Here is a 25804-nt window from a genome sequence, read left to right as displayed (position 1 = left end):
GTGCATGATTTATTTACAATTTGTTGTGTAAGGAGGGCCTCTGTGAGGAGGAGACCTTAATTGAGACCTGAAGATGAAGAATGAAGCATGAAGAGGCAGAAAGAAGAAAGTCCCAGGCAGAGGGAAAAGCACGAGATTAGGCATAAAGGTTGCCTTTGTATGAGGGAGGACCTACCCTGGACTCTCAAAGAGGAGTGTTAGCTTTGGCAGGCAAATCTGAATTCACATCCAGGAAAGCAGGAGGCCACCTCCAGAGCTGGTCTTATATAAAACAAGATTTTCCATTTCACTAGGGGTGAGATGTGCCCATTAACTGATTTATGAAGGTCTTATAGCAGTATGCATGGCATAAGCATAGGAATGGAGCTTTATATTCCCACTAAAACCTAACATCTGGAACAGCCATTTGGGAAGGTCTGGAAGACCAAAGTGAAGGCTGGAATGTTCTCTTACATCTTGGTGTTCTTGATGCTGTAGGTAAAATGATTTTTTATCACCCAGGCCTTTGAGAATTAACATGCCAGATTCTCTGAAATGAGCATTGCCCTGATCAAGAGAAGCACACATGCAACTGGTGCCTAACTATGGAATATAGGAGAATGGTGATAGTGTTTTGGTTGGTTTGGTTTTCTCTTAACTTGTTTTACTTTTAAGACCAGGTTGTTTAGGTACTAGAAGCCATCATTTGACACTTCTCTTGTGGCATTTTGACTGAAATTCCAGAGTCATAAAAATTCACATATAAATATATCCAGGCAGTTTTTTTTATAAAGAGTTAAAAGAATATGCCCTATATTACTTATTTTCTTTTCAAGTAGCTCTTGTTTGACCTGAAACTTAGCTTACCAGATAGTTTTTAAATAAAAAAAAATCCAGGTAGCTTTATATTTAGATAAATAATACAAGAAATGGGAATTAATTTTCTAAGTCTCTATAGGGTAAGGTAAACCATAAAAGAGAGTTTGCATCATATTTTACAAACAGATAAAACTTGATGAGAGCTGTGCTACATTTCTCTTAAAAAAGTTTGCTAGAAGTTTTCTCACTACTTCCAATGGCTTTACTAGAGCTGGGTACAGGAGCAAGACAAATCTTTTACTTTCATAAAATAGGAAAGAGGGAATAGTCTCTTTGTCACATATTTCAAGGCAGTTTTTCAGTGTATCTGGGTGGACCAGGACTCAAAAGTCCCCAGGACTGCTAGACCACTATTATCTATGTTCAACCCCCCCCATAGTTCAACCATGGCCTCAGAATTCATCTTGTGTTTGTCAAGTACAGCCCTGGTCAAGGACTTATGAAAAACCACTTCCTATGTCCTGTGTAGTCTTAGGGGCTCCATTTTCTGGAGCCTGGCTGTGACAGATTCTTGACAGATTCTGTCTTCATTTGTTACTCCTGACAATTCAATGAACTGATACTTTCAAAAACAGTGCCATGCCTGTATAGTGCTCTTTACAAGAGGTTTGTTACGTAAAAAAAAAAAAAAAAAAAACCAAGACAAAAATGGAAGGAGAAAATAAAGGGAAATGAGTGAAGCAAACAGTGAAGAAAATTGTAAAATGTTCAAAATAGACTTCAAGCATATTTCCTTAAATTCAAGTGACACCAACAAGGACTCTCAGATAAACCTATGGAAACTGAAGTAAAGATCAAATGCCATGAGCTTTTCACTTGTCAAGGACATGAACCTGCTCCTTTAAAATGCACTCTGTTGGTTATAATTCGCATGCAAGACTTCCAGGTTTGAAGTGCACTAGCCTCTACATACATGCAACTGGACCTCAGGCTGTACAAGGCCGAAATCACTGGAATGGATAACTATGAAGTAGAACCTCACATTAGCCTTCCCTAGGAATCTGTGCACAACCAGGACCAGCAGAACAGCACCACCATCTTGTTGAAGCAGGTGAAATTTCCAGGAAAGCAGAGTAGTCACAAAATGAGGCCTCAAAGTCTGCAAAGAATGAGAGTACTGGTTCTGAATAAGCCCTTTATCAAGGACAGCATTTCACAGGAGGAACTGTGTGAGTCCCAAGGAAGGGAAAAGAATGGGGCAGAGAAGATAACAGTGATCCAGTAGGAAGGGAAGGGGACTTTGGAATCCTGGCCCAGCCAGACTGGAAAAACAAGTTCAACACCTCTTTCATTTCCTAGGCATTCAGCAGAGATCGGAAAGGCATGGTGGGGTATGTAAGTGAAATTATATCATTATAAAGTTATTTCATTTCTGAACTTGGAAGAGTCATGTGAAATATGATACAATATTTATCATAAGTGGATTTAGATAAGTGAAGATATATATTCTGAATCCTCAAGTAATCACTAAAAGCAATAAAAATATGTTTGGATATTGCAAAGGAGTAAAAATGTAATATGACAAAAACTCTGATAACCATAAAAGAAGAGAGACAAATTAAATGCAAATGGCAAGATGGTATATATATATATATAAATATATATATATATATGATATTCAAATTATCAATAACTATGGCAAGAATTAATAGTCTAATCTAAGTGCGGGTTGTCAGATAAGAGGACAATAAAGCTGATTCAAACCATATTTTCCCTCAAAGAGACCTGCTCTAAGTTTATAGACACAAATACCTTGAAAGTGTGACTAAGCTGTGTTCTTAATGTAACATCAGACCAATGAACATCAATATCAGGGATTATGAAAATGACAGGGGGCATTTCGTAGCAATAAAATGGAATCATGAGTAAGATCAAGCACTCTTAAATGTGTGTGTGTGTGTGTGTGTGTGTGTGTGTGTGTGTGTGTGTATGCCAATAAACAAAGCTTTGAGATTTATAGAACAAGACTAGAGAGAAGTCAAGGGAACAAGGCAGTGGAGTCAGAGACCAAATGCTTCACCTGCCCTAGTGCCCTTCAGAGTGTTGTCCTCTTGTATTCTGTATTTCACACAAATTTCTCTTATAACCAGACTGAGCCTGGAATCCTAAGGACAGAATTTGGTCTCAGCTGAGTTAAGTTGATGCTACACAAAAACACTACAGCTTAAAAAAGCTGAAATGTCTATTTTAGGACAGGAGAAAAGTGGTTAAAATCGACAACCTGTTTCTACATTAGCAAGCCAGAAAATAATAAATTTAAGCTAATTAGAAGGAAACAAAAGATGATTAACATGTAACTATGGCATTAAAGAAAATTAACAAAAAAGCAAAAGTTAGTTATTTGAAAAACATTATTTCATTTTGGGAAAACTAATAGAACAGGAAAAGAAAGCACAAATTACCTGTGATTTATACAAATATTAAAAATAATGAGGCTTATTAAATGGTCTATACTAATAAACTCAATAGCTTAGATGAGACTCATAAAATCATAGAGAAATGCTTCTGAAACTGATTGCAACATAGAAAGCTTAAATAAACCTCTATCTATTAAAGATTTAATTTGTGATCAAAAAGCACCAAAAAAACCTCCAGGCTAAGACTATTTTTACTAATGAATTTTTATTTAAGGAAGCAACAATACTAATTCTCTTCTAAGCTTATTTCAGAAAATAAAAGGGGAGAAAATGTTTCTAAGCTGACTTTATGAGGTTAGTCTTATTTCCACACTAAAACATAATGAAGACATGTTACAAAACAGCATCATTTATAGATGCAAAACCTCTCAAAGAGTGTGTTGTGGTTGCATACCTGACAAGGAAACAAAAGAGAAATGCCCTGTTTACCACAATCTCCACAAAAATTAATTAATTAAAGACAACAGAATAATGAATCAATGACAGCATTTCACAGAGAATTGCACTGGAACTGAGCAAGAGGATGAGGAACGGAGTTGGATGGGAGGGGGAAGGAAAGGGAGAGGAAGAGATGACCACACTAAAGCTACCAGCACAACTATGTTCATTGCAGCATTATTTACTATAGCTAAGACACGGAACCAACCCAGATGTCCCTCAGTAGATGAATGGGTCAAGAGAATGTGGTATAGATATACAATGGGATTCTATGCCTCCATCAGAAAGAATGACATTGCCCCATTTGTTAGGAAATGGAAAGACTTGGAAAAAATCATATTAAGTGAAGAAAGCCAGGCCCAAAGAAACATAGGTCCCATGGTTTCCCTTATTTGCAATTACTAGTATATGTCTGAGACAAGCAGAAATGGTCCAATAAGTTGATGTAGGGCAAAATGAACCCCAAGATAAGGATTCATATGTTGTTTTCTTTTTTGTGATTGTTTCTAACACATTTATAAGATGATTTCTTCTTTGCTTTGTATGTCCCTCCCCCACGGTATAACCCCTGCTTTCACAGTATTTGATGTGGGTATAATTTGTGGAGGGGAAGGGAAAAAACAAATCGTTTAAATAGGGATACAGGTGGACCCATTGCAACAATGAGATGTACAAGACATTATGTCGAAAAATGAACTTTACAACTTTGGCCAGGAAGGATGGGGGTTGTAGGGCGGAGGGGGGAGTGGGGTTGAGGGGGTGGGGGGAGAGATGGGAAGGGATGGAAAAGGGAGACAAAGGAGGAGGCAACAATGCTTGATAAGAAATGTACTCATTATCTTGCCCATGTAATTGTAACCCCTCTGTACGGTGTTTTCACAATAAAAAAAAAGAAAATAATATATCTTTGGAATTTGGGTACACATCAAAAACAAAAACAAAAACAAAGCATGGGAGCCTATGACAGTGGTACAGAAAATATACCAGTAATATGACCTGGGTTCTTTGGCTGAGGGTACTCTCCACTTAGCAAAAGGTTTAAAACTAAAGCCCCAGGGGCATTCATCATTGCAATCATCATATATGCTGACAATAACACTACAGATTCTAGTGACAGAAAGGATGGCTTTGTAGTCCAATTACAATTTCTTCTTAACATAGCTTTACTCTAAAGAGGTAACTTGTACTGCTTCCTCTTCTACACTTAGCACTAAGACTGCTGTGGCATGAACAGAATTATAATAGTCCAATTTTGTACTGCCTCCTTTCATGGACCATTGCTACCTCTGGACATGAAGGCACAAATACCACTTATAGTTGTACAGAAAATATTCATGGGTAGTGTGGATCTTGATGTAATCCTTGCAGTTGGTAAGCTGGTAGGACTATCTATCACAATTTCCAGACTGGGTTAAGTAGTGAAATCCTGCAAAATAAAGAAAGAAGGGAAGATGAAAGAAAGGAAAGAAAGAAAGAAAGAAAGAAAGAAAGAAAGAAAGAAAGAAAGAAAGAAAGAAAGAAAGAAAGAAAGAAAGAAAGAAAGAAAGAGAGGGGGGAAAGGAAGGAAGGAAGAGAGGGGGGAAAGGAAGGAAGGAAGGAAGAAGAGAGAAAGAGAAATAAATCAGAGAGAAAGAAAGAAACTAGAAAGATAGAAAAAGGAAGGAAGGAAGGAAGGGAGGGAGGGAGGAAAAAAGGAAGGGAGGAAAGGAGTTCTTTCAGTAATCTGAGAGAATTAATGAACATCTAGATAAATGAAGAGATAACAGTCATGAATTGGAATATTTAATATTGTGTAAGATATATACATTATATTCCTGGATCAAAATTCCAGAGACTTTTTAATGGAACTGCCGATTGCAAAGGATATCAAATAGTCTGACTGTGTTTCAAAAAAGAAGAAAGTTGAAGGTCTTCACATCCCAATTTCAGTTTTATAAATGAAGACAATTAGATTGGCACCAAGCACATAAAACATGCTCAGCATCTTTAAAAATCAGAGAAAATCAAAATCATAGTGAGATATTACTTCATGTTCATTGGAATGCATCAGGTTAAAAAGACTGAAAATGTCAAGTGTTGATGAGCATTAGAACTCACGAGGAATGAAAATACCCACTCACAAAGTAACTTTCACATGGTATTTGTAAAAGCACCATTCATAATACCTGAAATCTGAAAACTACATGGTGGCTATCAGTAGGAGAATAGAAAATTTACTGTGGTATCCATACCATGGAATTGCTGTGGGTTGCGTGTGGCCTCAAAAATTCATGTGCTGGGAAATGTCACTCCAAATGCAACAATGTTCAGAGATTGAATTTCTAAAATGTGATTCAGTCATGAGGAATCTGACCTCATGAGTGTACTGCTGGTATAGCACAAGGGTGTGTTCATAATTTCAGGAATGGATTTCTTTCCTTCTTTGTTTCTTCCTCTTTTCCTTTTTCCTTTCTTACTGTTTCTTCCTCTCTTTGTCATTGCATTTTAGTTTATATCTGAATATTTTTCTTTTTTGTACGTTCAGCTAAATGAGTGAAACTCCCTGTAACTCTGTGTCTGTGTCTGTGTCTGTGTGTCTGTGTGTCTGTGTGTCTGTCTGTCTGTCTGTCTGTCTGTCTGTCTGTCTGTCTGTCTGTCTCTCTCTCTCTCTCTCTTCTCTCTCTCTCTCTCTGTGATCTGTGTGTGTGTGTGTGTGTGTGTGTGTGTGTGTGTGTGTGTATGTGTTGCTGTGTCATGCCTTCTTCCATATTATGGCATGGCAAGAAAGCTTTCACCAAATGTAACCACTTAGATCATGGACTTCTGTTCACTATAAGTTATCCAGTCTCAAATATTTTATTACAGAAATGTCGCTAGCCATGACCGTGGAATAGCACAATGGGATAATGGGCCCAAACAACTGAACAAGAAGAGAGAGGATCTAGGAAAGCCGGACCAGAGGATTCAAATGCTCATCTCATCGCTGGCTTCTGAATGCGGAGATCCTGTTAACAAGTCTTTCTGTTAGTACAGTGCAGTGGCTACAGGTACATGCCCAAATAGGGCAACTATCTTTGAAGTTAAAATCACCGACGTGTGACATAGTTTTTGTACACAAGCGATAATTGACTTTCTTATCTTAGGAAGTGGAGGGAAGCAGCAAACATTTCAATAACTAGCATGGGCTTTTGTCTTATCTATTAGCTGTCTTACTAGCTCCACACTTAAGGTAGAAACCCCAGCTCCTCTTTCCAGGGCCCAGCCCCCAACCTTTTGGACGCTCAGCTGAAATGGCATTCCAATCTCGCAGTCCATTCCAGGTCTGGCAGCTCGGTTCCAAAGTTCCTCGCACAGAAGCGCGAAAGACGCAGTTAAAAGGAACTAACTTAGGAAACGTGTAACAATATGTCTGAACCACGAAAATATTGATTCCTTGTGAAAAAAATACATTCAAAAATGTGTGCTGCATTTTTCATCTGTATTAAATTCAAGAATGTAAAATAATCTCTAGTGATAGAAATAATAGCAATTACCAGGAATGGAGGTAGAGAGGGTTCATTTATTGCAAAGGAGTGTAAGAGATTTTCTGTGGTGACAAAAGTGTTCTACATCTTGACTTATTAGTTTCCTATGCATTTATCATATACAAATACTAAAATATACTCAGCTGTACACTTAAAATGTATTATCTTTGTTTAGAATATTATGCTTTATCAATGTTCATTTAAACAACATATTAAGGCCAGTATTCAAACAATCTCTCTGAGTATCATTAATTTACATATTTATGAGCATAATTCTTTGATGTCTGTTATGCCCAAGACAGACATGGGCACTTTCCAAGCTTTCAGCCTAGCAGAGAAATCAACTGAAGTTCATTTAGCCCAAGAGTGATGAGTGATTATTTGAAGAGGAAATTCAGAAGGATTATGGTAATTCACTTCAGAGACATGTCATTTAGTCTCCAGTCTGGAAATGAGGTAAATTTTTTAGAAGAAACTGAAAGCATTATTTTAAAATCTAGCCTAAAAGGAGCAATCAAACTCTTGTGGATGTGAGAATGTGTGGTGGGTTTAAAACAAAAAGTCTTTGCAGATACTGACCACAGAGGACCACAGAGCTGGCACAGGGTGAATAATGAGGCACTTACACTCTATTCATTGCTGAAGGATCGGAACCACTGAATGATTTTAAAGACAGAGAAATATGAGCATGCTTTAGTTCAGAGACATCATTCTATCCCCACTATGAAAGAATGAGGATAAGAATGGGGAAAATAATGAGGATAGCTAGACAAGACTGAAAATAGAAAGAAAAATCTTAAAACCATCATAATACTGTAGAAGGACCTGCTTGTCTGCAAGGGATGTGACAGAGAATGATGAAAGAAATTGTAAAACACACACACTATTTAAATAAAAGTGTGACTTCAAAACTTGTATTCTTGTATGTCTATAAAATAAAATACAAATATCTGGGCCATGGCCAGGCACCAGTGGCTCACGTCTGTAATCCTAGCTACTCAGGAGGCTGAGATTTGAGGATCACGGTTCAAAGCCAGCCTGGCAGGAAAGTCTGTGAGACTCTTCTCTCTGATTAACCACCAGAAAACTGGAAGGGAGGGCTATAAAAAATCTAGGTCATAAAATTAAGAAAAATTGATTTTTAAATAAGTTTTTTATTGTGAAAAAACTGTACAGAGGGGTTACAATTATACAAGCAAGGTAATGAGTACATGTCTTATCAAGCATTGTTGCCTCCTCCTTTGTTTTTCCCCATCCTCCCTTCCCTCCATCTCCACAACTACACTCTGACCCCCCCACAAATTGTTCATTTTTCGACATAACGACTTGTACATCTCATTGTTGCAATGGGTCAACCTGTATCCCTATTTAAACAATTTGTTTTTTCCCTCCCCCTCCCCAAATTATACCAACATCAAATATGATTGGTTTTTAAAGGAGCTGATAGTATGTACTGTTGAATTTGTTATAGGAAACTTCCCAAGATTTAGACCTCCACTAGTATAAGGCTAAGTTGATATTTGTTTCTTTTTAGCCCATGATTGATTCTTTAATAAATGCTAAATAAGACAGGAAAAAGAAATTGTAAAAAGCCAGTAGTGAGTTGAGAATATACTTTAGGGGTAAGAGAAAGAAGTGAATAAGCATTATTTCTTGAGCACTATGAAAAAATGATAAATTTAGGATGCAGATTATTGCCAGTTTAAAATACTTCTTTCAGGGCTGGGAATGTGGTTCAGTAGTAGAGTGCTTGCCTCACATGCATGAGGCCCTGGGTTCAATTCCTCAGCACTGCATAAGCAGAAAAACCCAGAAGTAGTGCTGTGGCTCAAGTGGTAGAGTATTAGATTTGAGCCAGAAGACGAAGAAGGAGAAGAAGAAGAAGAGGAGGAGGAGGGGGGAGAGGAGGGGAGGGGGAGGGGGAGGGAGGAGGAGGAGGAGGGGGAAGCAAAAGAAGAAGAAGAAGAAGAAGAAGAAGAAGAAGAAGAAGAAGAAGAAGAAGAAGAAGAAGAAGAAGAAGAAGAAGAAGAAGAAGAAGAAGAAGAAGAAGAAGAAGCTGTATTTATATATATATATATTTATTTATATATATGAATTTTCTTTAAACTAAAGAATTGAAGGCAAACCGTTTTATTTAATTGACTTCTAGCTGTATAGGCTATGTGCTCATCATTAAAACAATTTCTTAGATCATATCCCCAAATCTATTTCCTTCTGTTTATTTGATTCCTAAGCTAAATATTTCCATTGAACTGCCTCACTTTCATTCTTCCCTGTCTTCTATTAGTAGGACTGATTCTACAGAGCAAAGTCCTAATGTCTCCAGTAATTCTAATGGTCTTCACACAAATGCAAGAGTGAATGGTTTTAAAAAAAATGAAATAAGAACTTGCCTTGTTGCAATGGGTCCACCTGTACCCTATATGCAACAATAAGATGTATAAGTCATTATGTCAAAAAAACAAACTTTACAACTTTGGTGGGGAGGGGGGAGGATTGGGTGGGAGGAGGTGAGGGGAGGATGGGAAGGGATGGGAAGGGGAAACAAAGAGGAAGCAACAATGCTTGGTAAGAAATGTACTCATTATCTTGCCCATGTAATTGTAACTCCGCTGTATGTTATTCTCACAATTGTTTCTTCTGTCCTCCTAAGGAGTTAGAAGAATGTGCCCAGGCATGGTGGAAACTAATAGTCTAGACAACTGGTTTTAGAGCATGAAAAAAAATAATGAGAAGTGATGTAAGACAACCTTTTTCTCATTCATCTTCAGGAGGGCAGGGAAGAGCAACATGCAACAGAAAATAGAATGTGCTACTCAGGAAATCTTCTGCCTTCCATAGCTCTTTGTAGCCTGGGGCAGGACAGAAAGACTGTAGCTTCATTATTTCCAGTAAGCATAGTGATTAAGGTCTGCACTAGCTATTCATTTGAGGCATCTTTTAGTCAATACTAAGTTATATTATTTTCTATTTCATTTCAAGATCCAAGAGTCATTCCTTGGTGCTGAGGTTAGAAAATGTACCTGCAAAAGAGCTTCCTAACCCAACATGCCCATAGCGAGACAGTCTAACTCATAAAAAGTTGGAAGCGATGATGTTTGCATGTTCCAATTGTACTTTGGACCCTTTGTCCCAGATCCTTGGGTTTTTATGCTTCACTACCTTCCATAGTAGTTGAAGAATTGATCAAGCAGAAATATTTTATTCACTTAATTTGCTTTTTGGGTCTAATTTGTTTTAAAAGAGGAGTTTGGTTATTTTTCTAATCATTCTAAAGGAATGATCCAGTGAAGCAGGGCAGACTAATTAGTGTAGGAATTTTTTTTTAAATGAGAAACATTAGGAAGCAGATGGGCTTTTCCTTCATCCTAGCAAAGGTTCTCAGTAGAATTTGGTGCTAGGACCCTCACATTTATCCCTTACAGTTCATGGCCAACAGCTTATATGAAAAATGAATCAGATGAGCTAGATAATGCATGGATTTTATCATTAGGAACTTTGTTTGAATAACCTATCAGGGTCTGTATCCAGTGATTTTTGTTATCTTAGCAACCATGAATCATACATATAAAAGCTGGAAAATGACAACTCTTAAGTAATTTACTACAAAGGAGAAGTAGAGTATAAAAAGGAAACTCAGAGAGAAAAGAAAAACAATATTTTTATACCAGAATTATACAAGGGATGAGTCTGATGAATGGTGGAGAAATATAGTCATTTTCTTATATAATTTTAAAATATGTAAAGTTTTATATATCAGCACTTCAAAAGACATGGAAAGAGTTGACTTGTTAGTAAATTAGTAACTTGCAGAAAAGGAATCAGGGATTTATCATTTTGGAGAATTTATGCCAGACAAATGACTCATTGTAATTTCTCATCTCAGGCTTATGGTGATTGTTGCTGGCTGTAGACTATGATGTTCACATAAATTCAGAATGGAAACGGTACAGTTTTACCATGGTCTTTCAGCAAATAAGAGAAAATATTCAAACTCTGAGAAGAACAGGAATAATACAAACTAGAGCTTCAGTGAAGAGGTTTTGTATTCTGACAGTAGACTAGTCCAAGAGATTTTAGTGAATTTCTCTTTCTTCTTACAGCTAACTTGATTCTCTCCTAAACTGAAAGAGTAAAAGAGAATCTGGAAACTATCTCTCCAGCACTTGCCTAAGACAGAAGAAATGTTCCTAGGACTTTAGATTAGAGAGAGTCTATTACCTTAGATTAAAGAGAGTTCCATATTTGTAAATCTTCATAGTAGGCCTTCCAAAGAGATTTCAGACATTTCTCTCTGCCTCTGCATGTACCTGCATATATCAAAAAAACTGGTGACAGGATGTGTTGGGAAGAGGAAAATTTAGACATGGGCTCTATTCATGAAAATGCAGTCATAATATTCAATGCATTACTTATGAAACCAAGAAAATTGAAGGGAGGAGTTGGGTTGAGAGGGATGGGAGAATGACAAAAGAAAGGGATGACATCAATCAAGTTACATTGTACTTAGAAACTCATTTGTTGAATAGTAACATTATTGTACAACTGCTTAAAATAAGAAAAATATAACTTGTATGTGTGTGAGAGAGAGAGAGCGAGAGAGAGAGAGAGAGAAAGAGAGAGAGAGAGAAAGAAAGAAAGAAAAAAGAGAGATTTTTGGAATGATATATAATCTTTGCAAACACCAAAGGCAGCACTCATGAAGCAAACAGGCCAAGGAGTGCTCTGGAGTAAATACCTTTCCACCTCCACTAGTCTAGTATTTGGTCAAATGATGGATAGTGGTTGACCTAGGAGCAAGGAGAGGAAGGAAAAGATGATGTCACATTCGTGAATATTTCATTTCCTATTTCTTCCTATCATTTCCTTCTTGTCTTCCCATCTTTCGGTTTTGACTACTGTATGACCTACACGTGTATAGCTATTTGAAAAACATTAGAGATGACTGTGGAAGTAACACACTCATATAAACAATGAGGTCTAGGAATGACATGACCAAATATACAGAGAAAATAGATATAATCAGTTATGTTAGTGTTAGTGTTAGCAAAATAAGAAATAACCATAATTCTTATGAATGGGAAAAGTAAAACAAATGGTGGTATATTCATGCAAATATGTTTTTGTGAAATCATTTAAAAAAAGTTTGAGGAAACATGTCTGGAACTTACTATGTATCCTGGTTTCAGGATACATCTTTTTAGAAAGCCAAAGTTTAAGAGTGTTTACAGTATGCTACCTTTTGTACAAGAAAAGGGAATAGGTATAAATATGACAAGTTCATATTTATATATGATTCTGTGTCATATCAGACACAGAATCAAACAAAACTTAAAGTAGATAGAAACCAATGGTAATATGGTTATCCATTAGGTAATCATGAAAGTGAGTGGTAGGGTAAAGCATTTTAATGTAAATTTTAATTTTACTTTCCAAATATTCTATATAATTAAATATAAAATAAAATGAGGATAGAAAGCAACCTCCAAAATTTAATGCAAAGAGAAACAAATTAACTTCATAACATAGCCATTTAAAAAGAGAAATTATTTTCTTTTTGCAAAAAAAAATTTTAGCTATCAACCTTAGAAGGATCAATTCTAAGATGAAAGAAAACTTCATATAAGTGTTGTTTTATCTAGTAGATTTATTGCTAATTATTTTAACTCTGAATGTGTTTAATTTATAACATGATGACAAATAAGTAAATATGCTATAATAGGGCATCAAGATTTCCACCATGAGTGAAAACATAGCATTAAATGAAAATATAGCATTAAGAAGATAAAAGAAATTGTGTAAAATTCATTTGAATTCATTTTAGAATGTTTCCTAGCTTGGCCTCTTACAGGAATAGTAAACGATAGATTTTTGTCTGTTCCTTGTAGAAATTATTAATTCCAGACAAGGAGGAGAAAAAGATTTAAGGTGAGTTTGAGGTAGCTTACTAGTTTTAAAAGCAATGTAGTACTCAAAAACTAACGAGGCCATCAGAAGGACAGAACACTATACTTTGAGGGTTTTCTCTTGGCCAAATGTAATGTAATTGGCACATTATTAAGTATAAATAGAGTAATAGGTTATAACACATTAAGTTTAAAAATAACCCATGAATCCATTATGCTACTCAAAGGAGCAAGCCTAGGGACATGAGTTCTTTTGAGAAAAAAATTCTGTCACTAAACAGGATTAGTCATTTTGCCATTTCCAATGTGATGGCTTAAATAGGCAAATATCATCAATGAATTCTAAAATGGAGATTTGAGATTGTAGAAGAAAAGGATATTTACAGTTTCAAAATATCACATGTAGTTTTTTTTAATTAAATATAAAGGGCAGGCATAATTTTAACATGAAAAAATATTTAACACTAGCTAGTGTTCTTCACCTTAAGCAAGTAATTATCTTAGCTTTAATAACAGTAGTTTACCATGGCAGTATGTGTACTCTTACTCATTGCATTCTGTGTACAATTTTTCCTGGACATTAATTTTACCAGAGTATTTAACCTGAATCTAACCTTAAAACTAAAGAGCAGCAAGATAAACCCCAATCCAGTAGATGGAAAAATAAAATTAAAATTAAATCAGAATTAAATGAATTAGAATCCAAAAAAACCATAGAAAGAATCAACAAAACAAAGAGTTGGTTCTTTGAAAAAATTAACAAAATAGACTGACCATTAGCAAATCTTATCAGAAAAAGAAGAGAACACACCCAAATAAATAGACTCAGAGATGAGAATGGAAACATCACCACAGAAATAACCAAGATTCAGAACATTATAAGGGAATACTTCTCAAACCTTTATGGTAATAAGTTTGAGAACTTGGCAGAAATGGGCCTTTTGCTAGCAAATATTGACATGCCAAAACTAAACCAAGATGAGTTAAACCATCTTAACAGGCCCATACTATAGCTAAGATATGGAGCCAACCTAGATGCCCCTCAGTAGATGAATGGATCAAGAAAATGTGGTATATATACACAATGGAATTCTATGCCTCCATCAGAAAGAATGGCATTGCCCCATTTGTTAGGAAATGGAAAGGTTTTTTAAAAATTATATTAAATGAAGTAAGCCAGGCCCAAAGAAACATAGGTCCCATGGTTTCCCTTATTTGCAATATCTAGTATAGGTATGAATCAAGCAGAAAAGGTGATGTTAATGTGATGTTAGGAAAATGAATCCTTAAATATGTATTTTAATGTTTTCGTTTCTTTCATGCATGTGTTTCTAACGCATTTATAAGATTATTTCTTTGTTGCTTTGTATGTCCCTCCCCCACAGTGTAACCCCCGCTTTCACTATATTTGATGTCAGTATAACATGTGGAGGAGATGGGGACAAACAAGTCCTTTAAGGATTCAGGTGGACCTGTTGCAACAATGAGAAGTACAAAATGTCATGTCAAAACCAGCTTTACAATGTCGATGTGGGGGGGGGGTATGATTGGGTTGGGGGGAGGGGGGACGCTGGGAAGGGAGGTGAAGGGTAAACAAAGGAGGAGGCTGCAATGCTTGGTAAGAAATGTATGAATTATCCTGCCAATGTAATTGTAACCCCTCTGTACAGTATGTTCTCAAATAAAATAAAATAAAATAAAATAAATAATTTAAATAGGGATACAGGTGGACCCATTGCAACAATGAGATGTACAAGTCGTTAGGTCGAAAACGAACTTTACAACATTTGTGCCCGGGGGGGGGAAGAAGGGGGACCTGGGAGGATTGGGTGGGGGGGCAGGGAGAGGATGGGAAAGGATAGGAAGGGGAAACAAAGGAGGAGGCTAAAATGCTTGATAAGAAATGTACTTATTATCTTGCCCATGTAATTGTAACTCCTCTGTACAGTATTTTCACAATAAAAAAAAGAAACAGCAATATGAGACCTCCCATCTAAGAAAAGCCCAGGACCAGATGGTTTTATAGTGGAATTCTACAAGACCTTCAAAGCAGAACTCACACCAATACTCCTTCAACTCTTCAATAAAATTGAAAGAGAAAGTTCACTACCGAATTCATTCTATGAAGCTATAATAACCCTCATCCCAAAACCGGGCAGGGACTCATCAAAGAAGGAGAACTATAGACCCATATCTTTGATGAATATTGATGCAAAACTTCTCAACAAAATTTTGGCCAATCGACTTCAACAATTCATCCAAAAATTCATACACCATGATCAAACAGGATTCATATCAGGGATGCAAAGCTGGTTCAATATACACAAATCAATTAACATAATTCATCACATCAACAAGAGCAAGAATAAGAACCACATGGTTATCTCAATAGATGCAGAAAAAGCATTCGACAAGATCCAACACCCCTTTATGATGAAGGTTCTGGAAAAATTAGGAATCCATGGAACATTCCTCAATACAATAAAGGCTGTATATGACAAACCTACAACCAGTATCATACTCAATGGTGAAAAACTAAAGCCATTTCCTCTAAACTCAGGAATGAGACAAGGATGTCCACTCTCCCCACTGCTCTTCAATGTAGTATTAGAATGCCTAGCTACAGCAATAAGATAAGATGCAAACATAAAGGGGATCCATATAGGGAAAGAAGAAGTAAAACTCTCCCTCCTTGCAGATGACATGATCCCAAATTATTCAAGGTGATTCAAAACTTTGGCAAAATAGCAGGGTATAAAATTAACCCTCAAAAATCAATGGCTTTTCTGTATGCAAACAATGAGAAAAGTGTGGCTGAAATCAGGAAAGCAACTCCATTAATAATAGCCCCACAAAAAATAAAATATCTATGAATTAACTTAACCAAAGAAGTGAAGGACCTCTATGTTGAAAACTTTAAAAACCTGAAAAAGGAAATCAATACAGAACTTAGAAAATGGCAAAAACTCCCATGCTCCTGGATTGGAAAGATCAACATCATGAAAATGTCAATACTTCCCAAAGCTATCTACAAATTCACTGCAATGCCTATCAAAATTCCAACTTCATTCTTCAAGGAAATAGAAGGGGCAATCCAAAAATTCATATGGAACAATAAAAGACCCCGAAGAGCAAAAATGATCCTCAACAGAAAGAACACTGCTGGAGGAATATCAATACCAAATTTCAAACTCTACTACAAAGCCATAGTAATCAAACCAGCTTGGTACTGGCACAAGAATAGACCCCAGGACCAATGGAATAGAATTGAAAACCAAGAAATGAACCTACAGACCTATAGTCATCTAATCTTCTATGAGGGAGCTAAAAAAAATAGAATGGAAGAAAGACAGCCTCTTCAGTAAATGGTGCTGGCAAAATTGGTTAACTACTTGTAGAAAACTAAAGCTAGATCTTTATATATCACCCTGCAACAGAATCAACTCCAAATGGATCAAAGACCTCGGAATCAAAGAAGACACTCTGAAATCATTACAGGATGGAATAAGAGAAACCCTAGGTCTCCTTGGCACAGGCTGAAATTTTTTTTTTAATTTAATTTTATTTTATTTGAGAACATACTGTACAGAGGGGTTACAATTACATTGGCAGGATAATGCATACATTTCTTACCAAGCATTGCAGCCTCCTCCTTTGTTTACCCTTCACCTCCCTTCCCAACCTCCCCCCTCCCCCCAACCCAATCATACCCCCCTCCCCCCCACACACCGACATTGTAAAGCTTGCTTTGACATGACATTTTGTAATTCTCCTTGTTGCAACAGGTCCACCTGAATCCTTAAACGACTTGTTTGTCCCCATCTCCTCCACGTTTTATACTGACATCAAATAAAGTGAAAGCGGGGGTTACACTGTGGGGGAGGGACATACAAAGCAACAAAGAAATAATCTTATAAATGCGTTAGAAACACATGCATGAAAGAAACGAAAACATTAAAATACATATTTAAGGGTTCGTTTTCCTAACATCACATTATCTGACCTTTTCCGCTTGACTCATACCTATACTAGATATTGCAAATAAGGGAAACCATGGGACCTATGTTTCTTTGGGCCTGGCTTGCTTCACTTAATATAATTTTTTCCAAGCCTTTCCATTTCCTAACAAATGGGGAAATGTCATTCTTTCTGATGGAGGCATAGAATTCCATTGTGTATATATACCACATTTTCTTGATCCATTCATCTACTGAGGGGCATCTGGGTTGGTTCCATATCTTAGCTATGGTAAATAATGCTGCAATAAACATAGTTGTGCTGGTAGCTTTAGTGTGGTCTTGTTTGTAAACATTTGGGTAAATGCCCAAAAGTGGGATTGCTGGATCATAGGGGAGATCTATGTGAAGTCTTTTGAGGAACCTCCATACTGCTTTCCAAAGTGGTTGAACAAGTTTACATTCCCACCAACAATGAAGTAAGGTTCCTTTCTGTCCACATCCCCTCCAGCATCTGTTGTTGTTAGAGTTCTTGATTTTTGCTGTTCTAACTGGAGTGAGGTGATATCTCAATGTTGTTTTGATTTGCATTTCTTTTATGGCTAGGGATGTTGAACATTTCTTCATGTGTCTATTGGCCATCCTTGTTTCTTCTTCAGAGAAGCTTCTCTTTAAGTCTTTCGCCCACTTATTTATTGGGCAGTTGTTTCTTTGAGGATTTGTTGTTGAGTGATTTAATTTTTTGAGTTCCAAGTATATTTTAGATATGAGACCCTTGTCCGTTGTATGGCTAGTAAAGATCTTCTCCCAATCGGTGGGCTTTCTATTGATCTTGCTAGCTATGTCATTTGCCCTGCAGAAGCTCTGCAACCTTATGCAATCCCATTTGTCCAACCTTTCTTTGATTTGTTGTGTTTCCGGGTCTCTATTCAGAAAATTTCGGCCTGAGCCAAGGAGACCTAGGGTGTCTCCTATTCCATCCTGTAATGTTTTCAGAGTGTCTGCTTTGAGTTCAAGGTCTTTGATCCATTTGGAGTTGATTCTGGTGCAGGGTGATATATAAGGATCTAGCTTTAGTTTTCTACATGTAGTTAACCAATTTTGCCAGCAGCATTTACTAAAGAGGCTGTCTTTCTTCCATTCTATTGTTTTAGCTTCCTTATCGAAGATTAGATGGCTATAGGTCTGTAGGTTCGTTTCTGGGTTTTCAATTCTATTCCATTGGTCCTGAGGTCTGTTCTTATGCCAATACCAAGCTGTTTTGATTACTATGGCTTTATAGTAGAGTTTGAAATTTGGTATTGATATTCCTCCAGCAGTGTTCTTTCCATTGAGGAGTGTTTTTCCTATTCGGGGTCTTTTATTGTTCCATATGAATTTTTGGATTGCCTCTTCTATTTCCTTGAAGAATGAAGGTGGAATTTTGATAGGTATCGCGTTGAATTTGTAGATAACCTTGGGAAGTATTGCCATTTTCACGATGTTAATCTTGCCAATCCAGGAGCATGGGAGGTTTTGCCATTTTTTAAGTTCTGTGCTGATTTCCTTTTTCAAGATTTTAAAGTTTTCATCATAGAGGTCCTTCACTTCTTGTTAAGTTAATTCCTAGGTATTTTATTTTTTGTGGGGCTATTACAAATGGAGTTGCTTTCCTAATTTCAGCCACACTTTTCTCATTGTTGGCATACAGAAAAGCCATTGATTTTGGGGGGTTAATTTTATACCCTGCTACTTTGCCAAAGTTTTGAATCAGCTTGAGTACTTTGGGAGTGGAGTCTATGGGATTCTTTAAATACAAGATCATGTCATCTGCAAAGAGGGAGAGTTTTATTTCTTCTTTCCCTATTTGGATCCCCTTTATGTCTGCATCTTGTCTTATTGCTGTAGCTAGGCATTCTAATACTAGATTGAAGAGAAGTGGAGAGAGTGGGCATCCTTGTCTTGTTCCTGAGTTAAGAGGAAATGGCTTTAGTTTTTCACCATTGAGTATAATGCTGGCTGTAGGTTTGTCATATACAGCCTTTATTGTATTGAAGAATGTTCCATGGATTCCTAATTTTTCCAAAACCTTCATCATAAAGGGGTGTTGGATCTTGTCGAATGCTTTTTCTGCGTCTATTGAGATAACCATGTGGTTCTTGTTCTTGCTCCTGTTGATGTGATGAATAATATTAATTGATTTGCCTATATTGAACGAGCTTTGCATCCCTGAAATGAATCCTGTTTGATCGTGGTGTATGATTTTTTGGATGAATTGTTGAAGTCGATTGGCCAAAATTTTGTTGAGAAGTTTTGCATCAATGTTCATCAAAGAAATGGGTCTATAGTTCTTTTTCTTTGATGAGTCCCTGCCCGGTTTTGGGATGAGGGTTATGATGGCTTCATAGAATGTGTTCGGTAGTGAGCTTTCTCTTTCAATTTCGTTGAAGAGTTGGAGGAGAATTGGTGTGAGCTCTGCTTTGAAGGCCTTGTAAAATTCCACTGTAAAACCATCTGGTCCTGGACTTTTCTTACCTGGTAGGTCTCTTATTGCTGTTTCTATTGCAATGCTTGATATGGGCCTGTTAAGATAGTTTAACTCATCTTGGTTTAGTTTTGGCATGTCAATATTTGCTAGGAAGAGGTCCGTTTCTGTCAAGTTGTCAAACTTATTAGCATAAAGTTTTGAGAAGTATTCCCTTATAATGTTCTGAATCTTGGTTGTTTCCGTGGTGATGTTTCCATTCTCATCTCTGAGTTTATTAATTTGGGTGTGTTCTCTTCTTTTTCTGATAAGGTTTGCTAAGGGTCTGTCAATTTTGTTAAGTTTTTCAAAGAACCAACTCTTTGTTTTGTTGATTCTTTCTATAGTTTTTTGGATTCTAATTCATTTAATTCTGATTTAATTTTGATTATTTCTTTCCGTCTACTGGATTGGGGTTTATCTTGCTGCTCTTTTTCAAGGAGGTTTAGATGTGTCATTAAATTGTTAGTTTCAGATCTCTCCAATTTGTTGACGTAGGAGCTCAGAGCTATAAACTTGCCTCTGAGTACTGCCTTTGCTGTGTCCCAGAGGAGCTGGTAATTTGTGTGTTCATTTTTGTTGAATAGCATGAACATTTGAATTTCCTTTCTAATCTCTTCCATGACCCACTCTTGATTCAGCAGTGTGTTGTTCAGCCTCCATGTGATACCGGACTTTCTTTGGTGGCTTTTGGTGTTGAGTTCTAATTGTATTCCCTTGTGGTCAGAGAGAATGCAAGGTATAACTTCAATGTTTCTGAATTTAGACAAGTTTGCTTTGTGGCCTAAAATGTGGTCTATTTTAGAAAACGTTCCATGTGCTGCTGAGAAGACGTGTATTCTGATGCTGCTGGGTGAAATGTTCGGTAAATGTCTGTTAAATCTAGTTGATCTATGCAGCTGTTTAGATCTGCGGTTTCTCTGTTGAGTTTTTGCCGAGTTGATCTGTCTAGTGGGGAGAGTGGTGTGTTAAAATCCCCAACAATTAATGTCTTTGGATCTATATGGGATTTGAGGGAAAGTAGTGTTTCTTTGATAAATTTGGGTGCTCCATTGTTTGGCGAATAGATATTTAGAATTGTAATATCCTCCTGAAGGAGAGATCCTTTAATTAGTATGTAGCGACCTTCTTTATCTCTTCTCACAATTTTAAATGTGAAGTCTATTTTATCTGATATTAGGATTGCAACTCCCGCCTGTTTATGAGGGCCGTTTGCTTGGTAGATTTTGTTCCAGCCTTTAACATTGAAAATGTGTTTTTTTTTACGGGCAAGATGTGACTCCTACAAGCAGCAGATAGAAGGGTCTTGTTTTTTAATCCAACTAGACAGTCTATGTCGTTTATTTGGAGAGTTTAGTCCGTTAACGTTAAGAGATAGGACTGAGAGGTATTTGGGAGTTCCTGCCATGTTATCTATCTTCTTGGGGGCTGCGAAAACTGGGTTCTTCCTATGGTTCTTGGATTCTCAGTTTGGGTGCAGTTTGTTGGCCTTTATTGTGGTCTTGTTGGTTTTCTATGTGTAAGACATCTTTAAGAATCTTTTGTAGGGCTGGTTTGGTGGAGATGTATTGTTTCAATTTTTCTTTGCTGTGGAAGGTTTTTATTTGGCCTTCAGTTATGAAGGAGAGTTTAGCTGGGTACAGTATTCTTGGTTGATAGTTGTTTGTTTTTAGGGCATGGCATACATCATTCCAGGCTCTTCTTGTTTTGATTGTCTCTGCTGAGAAATCTGAGGTGATTCTAATTGGTTTCCCTTTATAGGTGATTACCCTTTTCTCCCTGACAGCTTTAAGGGTCTTTTCCTTGTTCTGAGTTGATCCTGTGTGGATTATAATGTGACAGTGGGATGTCCTATTCTGGTCTGGTCTATTTGGGGTTCTAAAAGCTTCTTGTATCTGAATAGGCCTACCTTTTTGCATGTTTGGGAAGTTCTCTGCTAGGATCCTGTTAAACAAATTTCCTAGACCATTAACTTCTGTTTCTAGGTGCTCCTCTATACCCATTATCCTTAAGTTAGGCCTTCTGATGGTGTCTTCCAGGTGTTGGATAGATCTATCATATTTCTTGGACTTGTCTTGGATGGTTGTATGTTCTTTCTCTATAATATCTAGGCTGTCTTCAATCCCTGAGATTTGATCTTCTGCATGGTCTAACCTGCTGTCAAGACTCTCTACTTTGTTTTTTATCTCTTTTCCTTCTAATTAGTCAGCTTTGATGGCTTCAAGTTCTTTGTTGAAGCTCTGTTTTAGGTCTTGTATGAATCTCTTTACTTCCTTAATTTGGTGTTCAGTGTTTGTCCTCAAATCACTTAGTTGATTGGATATGGTTTCTTTGGACTCCCATTCCTTCTGTTGGGTTCGATTCAGCATTCCCTTTGTGGTCTCCCTGACTTCCTTCAGCTCTTTGTTAATGGATTCTATGGATGCCTTTAGTGATCTTTGTGTGTTCTCTACCTGGTCTCTCAATTCCTGTATTACTCTTTGTTTAGCTTCCTCACGTTCGTGGGATTCCTGCAGTTCTCTTTGAGTGTTCTCAGCCTGCTCACGCCATTCCTCCCTTTCTCTTTGAGTATTCTCAAGTTGTTCATGCAAATCCTGTATCAGTTTTTGAGTAGCTTCCTCACGCTTATGATATTCCTGTATAAACTTCTGGGATGCCTCCTCTCTCTCCCTATCACACTCATAGAGAGTCCTTTGTAAGTTGTCAAACTTCTCATTTATCATGTTTGCCACCAGTGTTTGTAGAGCTATTTGGGAACTCTCCTCTGGATTGTTCATTATCTGATCTGACCCCTGATTATCAAGATTGGGAATTGAGATACCCGAATTTGCCATTTTTCTTGTGTTTTTCCGGCTTAGTCTTCCCATTTGAGATGAAGATAGCACCAGTTTTGTGCTAGAACACTATCTTAAGGCAACCATCAACCAAAGTTTGCATTTGTACAGTCAATAGTCTACAGATACAATCTAGTTCAACAGATACATCTATTCAATATCAAACAACTATATTTTAAAGGACTTTGAACCGCAGAAAAGAATTTGGAAAACCAGAAATTATTAGGATTAGGGAGAGATGTGGGTAAAAAATAGGAATAGATTGGTGTGGGGAGGCACAGGGAGAGTTAACTATGTCCTAATCACAATGCAGGAAATGGGTTGGGTAGGATGCAAGTAGAGAGAGAGAGAAAAAGAAGAGAGGGATAGGGGAATGAAAAGAGACCAGAAAAAAATAGAAACGTAAAAATTATTGTTATTATAGAGATTAAAAGACCATCTATTTAGAGAGGAATGTGAATATGTTGAGAGAAAGGGAGGGACATAGAGGAGATGTGAAAAACTTTAAGGATGGGAAAGGGAGAAGAAAAGATCAGAAGTTCAGTAGAGCTAGACAAAAAACAAAAAGATAATTAAGAAAGAAAGAAAAAGAGAAAGAAGATAAGAAAAGAAAGGAAAACGTTCATTCACATATTCCTAAAATAAAAATTATAAGAGGAGAAAAAAAAAGTTACTGGAAATCAATTATTTTTTCAGAAGAGGCAAAAATTAAAGATTAATAAAAGTTTTAGAAGAGAAAAAAATGTTTAACAAAGGAGGAGGCTGCAATGCTTGGTAAGAAATGTATGCATTATCCTGCCAATGTAATTGTAACCCCTCTGTACAGTATGTTCTCAAATAAAATAAAATTAAATTAAAAAAAAGAGAAAATTTTTTTATATATATAAGGTAACAAAAAACAAAAAACAAACAAAAAAAGAAAAGAAGAAGAAGAAAAAAGAAAAAAACAGAAAAAATAAAAAATAAAAAAGTCCTTTGATTTTTTTTTGGGGGGGGAGGGGTGGGAAGAATCCTGTATCTCCCTTTTGTCTGTAACCAGCCTTTTGTTGGAGTCTCTGGTCAGCTTGAGGTCCTGTGGCTTGATTGGTTTCTTAAGTCGGTTTGTTGGAAGAGGCAGAAAAATGCTCTGCTTTACCCAAGATTTTGAGATCCCCCTCCCAGGTTAGTTTTCTAGGAGGGTGATCTGCTTTGAGAATCACAAAAGAGGGGGATGCAGTGGTGAGGCTAGGTTCTGGGTAGAATTGAGGCCTTTCAACAATCAGTAGCTTTTTCCTGGGGCTGTTTTGTGCAAAAAAAAAAAAAATCTCCCAGTCCCAGCCTGGAGCCATTCTCAGGGATTCTGTTTTTCAATTCATTGTTGAGGCTGCTAGAGGGAGGGGCAGCCTCTGGTTCTGGTTACCCAGTGAGGCAAGGCACTCCAATGGCTGGCGCCTGAGCTGGGTGACTTTTCCCTGGATGGTGCTGAGTCTGGCAGGTCACTTCGCCGTTAAGTTCTTGTGACCTGCTAAATGACTCGTTTTATTCCAAGGCCTGGGTTGGAGCTGGCAGCTCCTCCGAGCTTTGTCGGTATCCAAGATGGAGATCACCGGTGCTGGGGGGGAGGGGTGGCCTTCCCTCCTCTGCTCCCTGAGAAGGAGTGAGGACGTCGGGCTTCTACTCATGCCGAGTCTTGGATCCTGGGTCGTCTCTGGTCTGCAAGCTGCAGGATGAAGATGTCCGCTCTTTGTTGGTTCTTGCTGGTGTTGAGTAGAATCCGCTCGCCAGCTGCGTCTGGCTCCTTCTTCCCGGACTCTCTGTGTGAGCGCTCAGGTATGGCCCCGGCTGCGGTCTCCGCCGCTTGCGACCCTGCCACCGCAGCGGCGGCGGCGGCTGCTGGCGAGCCCTCAGATGTGTCTTTTTGCCTTGGCTTCCCTCTCTTGTCTAACTCTCTGTCCTGTGATGGCACACTTGGTGTGATTCTCTGGCTTAGGACTGTTCACTGGAACTCTAAAACTGCTTTCTATGCGAGAGCTTGTTCAGATTCCAGCTTCTCCTCCGCCATGTTCCCGGAACTCTTGAAATTTTCTTAATAGAGACCCAGAAACACAACAAATCAAAGAAAGGTTGGACAAATGGGATTGCATGAAATTACAGAGCTTCTGCATGGCAAAGGACATAGCTAGCAAGATAATAGAAAGCCCATGGATTGGGAGAAGATCTTCACTAGTCATACAACAGACAAGGGTCTCATATCTAAAATATACCTGGAACTTAAAAAAATTAAATCCCCCCAAAACAAATCTTCAAGAAACAACTGCCCAATAAATAAGTGGGCTAAAGACTTAAAAGAAACTTCTCTGAAGAGGAAAGAAGGATGATGAATAGACACATGAAGAAATGCTCAACCTCTCTAGTCATAAAAGAAATGCAAATCAAAAAAAAAAAAGAAATGCAAATCAAAACAACATTGAGATACCACCTCACCCCAGTTAGAATGGCTAGAACCAAGAACTCTAATATCAACAGATGCTGGAAGGGATGTGGACAGAGGGGAACCTTACTGCATTGTTGGTGGGAGTGTAAACTTGTTCAACCACTTTGGAAAGCAGTATGGAGGTTCCTCAAAAGACTTTACATAGAGCTCCCCTATGACCCAGCTATCCCACTTTTGGGCATTTACCCAAATGATCACAAACAAGACCACACTAAAGCACGACTATGTTTATTGCAGCATTATTTACCATAGCTAAGATATGGAACCAACCCAGATGCCCCTCAGTAGATGAATGGATCAAGTAAATGTGGTATATATACACAATGGAATTCTATGCCTCCATCAGAAAGAATGACATTGCCCCATTTGTTAGGAAATGGAAAGGCTTGGAAAAATAATGTTAAGTGAAGTAAGCCAGGCCCAAAGAAACATAGGACCCATAGTTTCACTTATTTTCAATAACTAGTATATGTCTGAGTCAAACAGAAAAGATTAGATAAGTTGATGTTAGGGGAATGAACCCCAAGATAAGTATTCAAATGTTTTTTTTTGTTTTTTTGGTTTTTTTCCTTTCATGAAATTGTTTCTAACATATTTATAAGATGATTTTTTTGTTGCTTTGCATGTCCCTCCCCCACGGTATAACCCATGCTTTCACTGTATTTGATGTTGGTATAATTTGTGGAGGGGAAGGGAAAAAACAAATAGTTTAACTAGGGATACAGGTGGAACCATTGCAACAATGAGATGTACAAGTCGTTATGTCAAAAACGAACTTTACAACTTTGTTGGGGGTGGGGGAGGATCGTGTGTGAGAGAGTATGGGAAGGGTTGGGAAGGGGAAACAAAGAGGAGGCAACAATGCTTGATAAGAAATGTACTCATTATCTTGCCCATGTAATTGTAACCCCTCTGA

At 37.5% G+C, this 25804-nt stretch overlaps 1 long non-coding RNA gene across 1 annotated transcript in view; it reads left to right on the top strand.

Annotated features, from left to right (window-relative positions):
* The window catches only part of LOC138840663 (uncharacterized), a 63939-nt gene that overhangs the window by 9520 nt on the left and 28615 nt on the right, over positions 1-25804 (top strand). The window contains exon 2 of the long non-coding RNA XR_011376191.1: positions 6558-6739. This is a non-coding gene — a long non-coding RNA (uncharacterized lncRNA). The remainder of the gene's footprint in view (positions 1-6557; positions 6740-25804) is intronic.

This window comes from Dipodomys merriami, unplaced genomic scaffold, assembly GCF_024711535.1.
Source record: "Dipodomys merriami isolate MVZ:Mamm:240054 unplaced genomic scaffold, mDipMer1.0.p SCAF_30, whole genome shotgun sequence".
Lineage (NCBI taxonomy): Eukaryota > Metazoa > Chordata > Mammalia > Rodentia > Heteromyidae > Dipodomys > Dipodomys merriami.
The sequence above is the reverse complement of the archived record's forward strand: the minus strand, read 5'-3'. Positions and strand labels throughout refer to the sequence as shown.